Source organism: Pezoporus wallicus, unplaced genomic scaffold, assembly GCF_028554395.1.
Source record: "Pezoporus wallicus isolate ANWC-B61680 ecotype Strahan unplaced genomic scaffold, APGP_CSIRO_Pwel_v1 contig_3817, whole genome shotgun sequence".
Lineage (NCBI taxonomy): Eukaryota > Metazoa > Chordata > Aves > Psittaciformes > Psittacidae > Pezoporus > Pezoporus wallicus.
The window spans coordinates 12,494,583-12,501,098 of record NW_026635157.1 but is presented as its reverse complement, the minus strand read 5'-3'; the positions used below and the strand labels follow the sequence as shown (position 1 = coordinate 12,501,098).

Genomic DNA, 6,516 nt, shown 5'->3' with positions numbered 1-6,516 from the left:
GTATTGGTTTCAGTCTGCAGTTTTCTGCCTTTTTTCCCCCAGTTCTGTAATCTAAGTGGAGATGGAGGAGTAACAGAGAGCAGGGCCCCATTCTTCTGTGCTGTAGTGGAGAAGCCTTGTGCCAGTGAGATCGGAGATTTTAACCAATTTAACTTTGGATTTGCCTAACTTTTGCCTGGGTAGTAATATAGATATAAGATATTGTAACTACAGTATGCTATCAAAACATAACCTCTAAGCAGGAAAACTCTGTTTTAAAGGAATCTATGTCTTGCAAAATAAACTGTTTCGGGGATAAAAAAAAGAATAGATGTAAACTTCAATTTTAGCTGGAAGTACAGCAGCAAATTTAGTGGAGGAATTGAGACAGTTACTGTCCCAGTACTGCCACTGAGTGGTAGAAAGCACATGATATGAGTAGGGTGATGGTAGTGTTGGTAGGAGGTGGCTGTGTGTCCATACCGGAGTTGTATTTGGCCCTGAAAACGACATGTATGGTTTTGAAATAGACTTTTAAGCAGCTGTTAGATTGAAAAATAGGCCTCTGACAAATATCTGCCTTACTTAAAAATTGTTGGATTTATAACTACTAAAAAATTCTTGCCTTGAGACACTGGCACACTGTCTTAGCCTCTGTATGCATATGCATACAATTCATGTTACTTTTTTATTTATGCAAGTTTCTGCCTATCTTCATGGTTTTGTCTTGCAGCATTTGAGATTTATTGATGCTACAAAACATTTGTAAGCCTTTCCTTAAGCTTTGCAGTCTTTCAGGGCTGGTTACTGGCCAAAGGAGGAAATAGGAATTTAGACATTGTTTAGGCTAGCTGTCAACACCCAGAAGGGCTACCTGGAGTTAGCTCGGCTAAGGGAACGGAGTTCTTGTAACTGTGTCAAGTTTTAGTTTTGGGGTTGGGTGAAGTCTGCATGCTCGGTACTGCGGTGCGGGAGGGGTAGCTTGTTTGCCCGTTTATTTACCGAGCCGGCCTGGCGGGGCATCGCGGGAGGTGAGGGGGGGCTGTGACCGGCCCGGCTACGGTGACCGGCCCGGTCGTGGTGCCTGCGGTGCAGGTCTGGGTTTTGCCTCTGCTGCTGCCTTTAACCAGCCGGTACAGCCGAGGGGGTTGCTTTGTTGGCTTTCACGGCTCCAAACCTCATTTATTTCCTCCCTCCCCAGATCTTGGATGATTCACTGGAATGTTCCAGGCTCGCTATATATTAATTTATAGTCTCAGGTTGTCATGATTAAGAAGTGCTGCCGGGTGCCGAAGGTGTGTTGGTAACTCTTTTGTGTTTTTTTTTTTTTATTTTTGTCTTTTTAATCTGTGCAACTGACTGTATCTCATCATACCCTGCTTCGGAGTTGTTTTTTGGCTGGAGTGGCTTACCTGTGCGTTGGTGATATGTGTGCAATGTTATGGTGCTAAAGGATGCAGTAACTGCTTGTCCTCTAGGTGATGAAATAAGGTGATGAACACTTGGACTCAGTAACAGGCTTTTACTGTGTTTACTTTACGTGCCACAATTATTGTTCTCCCACTAAGTAGTCATGCATTTCTTGTATTAATGCATAGTGATGGACTTTTAAGATAAGTAGGTGCCCATTAGTCGATTATGGTTTGCCTCAAATGCTGTGACCCAGAATAAGGGCCTGTGTTTGGATGATAGTTAAAATGCATATTGGTGAACTCTCCCAGCATATTGTATCAGCGAGTGTTTATATAGCACGGAAGTCGTATTTTGCTCATAGTGTTCTTCTGGATGTGTATGTATGCCCATGCAGACATAAGACAATTAATGGAGTAGGCGATAGAAAATGCTAAGAGACGTATGCATGTATACTTTCTGAATGAAAATTATCAGGAATATAGGTCTTTATATGTAATTCATTGTTAAAAATTTATCAGTCCTGGTGCATTTTGTGCTGCTTTCTGTTTTATGCTTTTATTGGAAAATGTTCATAAACATACATGAAGTATCCTAAGGCTCTAAACAGGCAAGTAATGTTGGCTCTGAGAAGAGTTATATTGAAACTGATGGGACTACATGTAGACAAAATCCTGTCTGATGGCTTTCCATGTTTTTTTCCTTAATTTTTTTCCAGAATGGATCAAGATCTTGGGTCTCAAAGGGAATTCTGTGCTTCAATTAAATTCAGTACCTTTTTTTGTTGTTGTGTGTTATGCTTTGAAGAAAGAAATGCTTCTAGAAAACCTGATTCAGACAAAATCAGTTGTGAGGCCCAGTCTCTGCATCTTGATCCTCACATTTGCCCACAGGTGGCCACACTCCCATTTGGTCACATGGCAAAATGATAAGTCATTCCCTTTGGAGTCGAAGTGACTTAGAATTGATTGGAAGAGTCCTTGTCTGGTTGTGTAAGAACGTGGCTTTGTTGCTTTGTGTATCTGTGCTTCTGGAAGAAAAGATTAAAACCAGCTGAGGGTTGGCTTTAGTAAATACATGACTAGCTTATGGTCTCAAATGAAGTGGGCAACTTGCAAATCTCTTGCAGGGTTAGGGAAAAAGCCCCTCTAGTCAAATAGAGGTGAATTCATTGGAATGTGATTTGGGTTGGAGAAGACATTTCTTCAGGAAGGTTGTTAATGAAACTGAGAGTCCTATGGATGGGTACTGCAGCCAGAGTGGCTCCCTGCAGTCCCCCAGCTCTGTGCGTGTTTCAGAGGTGGAAAGTTTGTGTCAGATCATGCTGCAGAAGCTTGCACAAAGAAGTTGCTGCTCCAGGCAGCTGGTGATGTTCATTAATTATAATTATGATGGAAATGAGGGACAAAGGGACTTACTTTCTCTTTGCTTTCCAGTAGGCATTGAAAAAAAAGCTGTAACATAACCAGTGTTAAGAAAAATTCCTGTGAGGCACTTGGCTTGTGCCCTCTATCTCAGCAGGTGCCCTATACAGCAGCTGGAAGTTGTGGTCTTCAGCTCTGCTGGTGGGGTGAATCTAGTGTTATCACCCAAGAACCAGCAGATTGACAAATCTCTTCCTCCTCAGTAAGTGATCAATAAACCAAAAAGGTCTAAAGCTTTATGGGAGCAGCTGTTGTTTTAGTGAGGTGTCTGCTCGGTAGTACAGATATTGACAGTGAGGATGGCCACCTGCCATGGAGTTGGTGATTTCTCAGTCCCTGCTGTGAAGGAGCTGGGCCTTGGGATTTGTGCCCTTGTGGAGGAAAATGAGCAAGTCACGCTGCACTGTGAGTTTGTCCTGGGGGGTTGAGATTGCTTTCCCAAAAAGAGGAAACATAATGTGCTGCAGTTGAGGAGGGAGGTCAGCATTAAGAGTGCTCGCTTTTGTCCAGGAAGAAAAGCAGGGTAGGAGATAAAAGTTTTCAGATTTATTTTTTTTATTTTTAAATGTGTCTGTTTTTCTTATTACCATGTTATTTATCCCTTGCTGGTGTGCTGGACTCATGAAACAGGGAGGTAGTGACAAAATTCACAGCAAAATAGAGGGATTATATTCCCACCACAAACATAGTGTTTCTAATTGCTGCATTAAATACATATACAGGAGTATTTTTCTTCTCCCTTTTCTTTGCACACCCTTTTGATTGTAGGTGGAAAGCTGTCCTTTGTTCTTGATCAAAATGTCAGGTGGGTGTGAGTGGTTCTGCTGCTGGAAGGTGTTTGGTATGAGCTGTTTGTTCAGTTTTGGGGTACGTAGCATGTTGCAGCAGGGCAGGGGGCTGTGGTTATGTATCTCCAGTTTCTTCTCTGCTTGCCTACAAGGACAGGGTGCAGGCAGGCTTTGTGGGGTCTGCTGGTATTTTCCAGTGGGTAGCAGTGCAGAAGGGCGAGTTCCTCCAGGTGCACCTGTGCTGCTCCCAGGCTCTGACCAATCGTGGAGAAATAGTACCAGTATTTCAGCTTGGTACCCTATCACATCTTAATGACTTACTGTACTTACCTGAGACTTAATGACTTGTCATGGAATCACAGTTTGTCCTTTAGGGAGACTTCTGACTTAGATGTGAAGGTCTCAATGGATAGAGTACTCATCATAATCTTAACAAGCCTTTCTCATTGTTTATCTTGTTTTCAAGATACGAGCTGTGCTTTTAGTTGCATGGCTCAAATGCCATGTGTAATGTGGCCTTGTCAGCTAGATGAAGCTCTTCCCTGCTTACTTGGTCCCCTGTAGAGCTCATTTGTTGTAATTAAGCAGTAGGTCACCTCTTTGATATGTTACCTGTAGATCCCACTGAAGTGTCACTTTTTTCCTTTGTTGTGGTTACTCTGCATGTTTTACAGGTTTGGGTTTTTTGTGGTTTTTTTTTTTCAACATTCTTTTTGAAATGCATGTTCTATGACTACCCTTCATATTTAAGTAATGGTAATATCAACCTGGATTACAGAAACAGAAAGCATCCAAGCTGAGCAGGGAAGTTCTACAGGCAAGATTTGCATTTACTTTTTTGTTACAGTGTCAGATTAGGATTGTTTTGTTTCATTCTGTGTTCAGTTAGCAGCACTTAGAAGCCTTTTATTAATAGCTACCAATTTTTAGAAAGGAAATTTTCTTACAGTAGTCTAACCCATTAGTGACTGATTTTGGGATATTCTCATAGTGCTTCTATAGAGATGAGAGCTATTTTCTGGAAACCTAAGACTCCTGGGCAGACAAAGAGCTGTCCCATTGCACCAGTTAGAGGAAATCGCAGCTTTTGTTTTTTACACAAGTCATGGTGAGAGCTACTGCTTTCATGAACTGGGCCTTATCTGAAGAAAAGGTAATTTATTCTCTGACTCATTTTTCAAGTAAATGTAACCTTTTCTAACAGTGATCTCTCTTATCTGCTGCTACTCCTGTCTGTGTTTTTCTGCTTTCTGCCCCACATGCCATCTGTCTTACTTTTCTTTTTTCTTTTTAAATACTCTAAGCTAATGGAGCACGTAGAAAAGAAGTATGAATGTTTATGAAACATCACCACCACCTTTCTTCCTAAGAGGAAGAGGTATCAATGACTTCCTGCCAGGTCAGGTGATGCTGTGATTGCAGAAACTAATTGGGATCTGCTTAGATTGCTGCTTCGAGGGGATGCTACAAGGAACAACTCTGTATCACCAGTGGCTCAGCAGTGCTTGCATGCTGTGTCAGTAGTCACTGTGCACAAATAACACAGTAGTAGGTAGCACTAGTCTGTTGCTGCAGTTAACTGTCCTGTGATTGGGTAATGCCCCATTCTAGTGGCAAGGGCTTTATTTTACCATCAGCTTAAGAAATAGTATTTCTAGCATGCTTTTTAAGTAGCTGTAATGATGCCAAAGACCAGGTCATTTCTGATAAAGCTGGGTATAAGACTGTATGCAGGTTCTGTTAGCTGTAACAAGCCCAGCAAAGCTATGTTGGTCAGAGAATGGTTTGAGTTTTTCCTTCATACTTTCTCACAAAGGTTCCAATAATTCAGAGAAGCATTAGAGTATAATAATTTTACACATTAAGATTATTTAGATTATGATATTTAGAATAAGTATTAAACCCAAAATTTTCACTTGTAATATATAAGCAGCACTTTACTTACGTACTCTTTTTTTTTTTTCCTCTTTTTTTTTTTTTCCCCCATCCTGGCTGTTTATCACACAGTGAAGTTACTGAAGACTGATGGCTAAAGGTCAGAAGTGTAATAGCCCATGGCATAAAATCCAATTAGTTATATCAGTCCCAAAAGCTGAAATACAGGTGTTACACAGTAGATCAGTACTGTGGTGACATCCTGGTGACAATGAGTGGAGACTGAAGGAGATAAAACTTTGACTCTTTCTTTCTTAGGGCACAGTATGCTGAAGTGTCCAGGTATGTGGTGAAAGATTGACTTTGCCTGCTATAAGCCAGTCACTTGTGCAGATATGGCTGAAATGATTAACAGCTATTCAACAGCTGATGAGCATGATAGTCCTCTTGCCACTCAGGTATGTGGGGTTAAGTAGCAAGCAGTCCAAGTAGTCATCAGAGCGGTTAGGAGATGAAATGAGAACTACAAAGGAATGACAGGGGTGGCTTTCAGACAGCGGTGAGTTGTTCTCCAGTCCTCATGCTGAAGTATCAGCTAAAGAAACTTAATTTGATTTTCAGCTAATTTGTTTCATGGTTTGGGGTTGGTTTGTAGTTTGTGTTTGGTGGTGTTTGTTTTTTTTCAGTGTATGCTGATGAGCTGTGTTGGGTAGGTATGCCTTGCTAGTTGTGAGTAGATGGTGGGAGATGGCTGGCAACAGCACATCACTGGACAGAGGCTAGGCACACGCTTGCCATGACAACTACATTTGTGTCCTGCTACAGTCATTCTTACAGGATAGCAGGTAAAATCTCCTGTGTTGGGCTAGTGCCATGTGGTTACTCACTGGTGCACACTGGTTTTCTTATATACGGGAATTCTGGATTTCTTAAAATTGAGCCCTGCTGCTGATTGCTCAGTGGATACATTTTTAGGTGGGTTATTTGTTTTGAAAATTGGATTTCCCTTTGTAATGCATCATTTCTGTTAGTACAAGTAA

General features: G+C 41.5%; 1 protein-coding gene across 4 annotated transcripts in view; it reads left to right on the top strand.

The window, feature by feature from the left end:
• Positions 1-1,084: 1,084 nt before the first annotated feature.
• The window catches only part of NCOA7 (nuclear receptor coactivator 7), an 83,627-nt gene continuing 78,195 nt past the window's right edge, over positions 1,085-6,516 (top strand). For all 4 annotated transcript variants that reach the window (XM_057409229.1, XM_057409219.1, XM_057409234.1 and 1 more), the window contains exon 1: positions 1,085-1,274. The gene's annotated coding sequence lies outside the window, so the exon portion shown is untranslated. The remainder of the gene's footprint in view (positions 1,275-6,516) is intronic.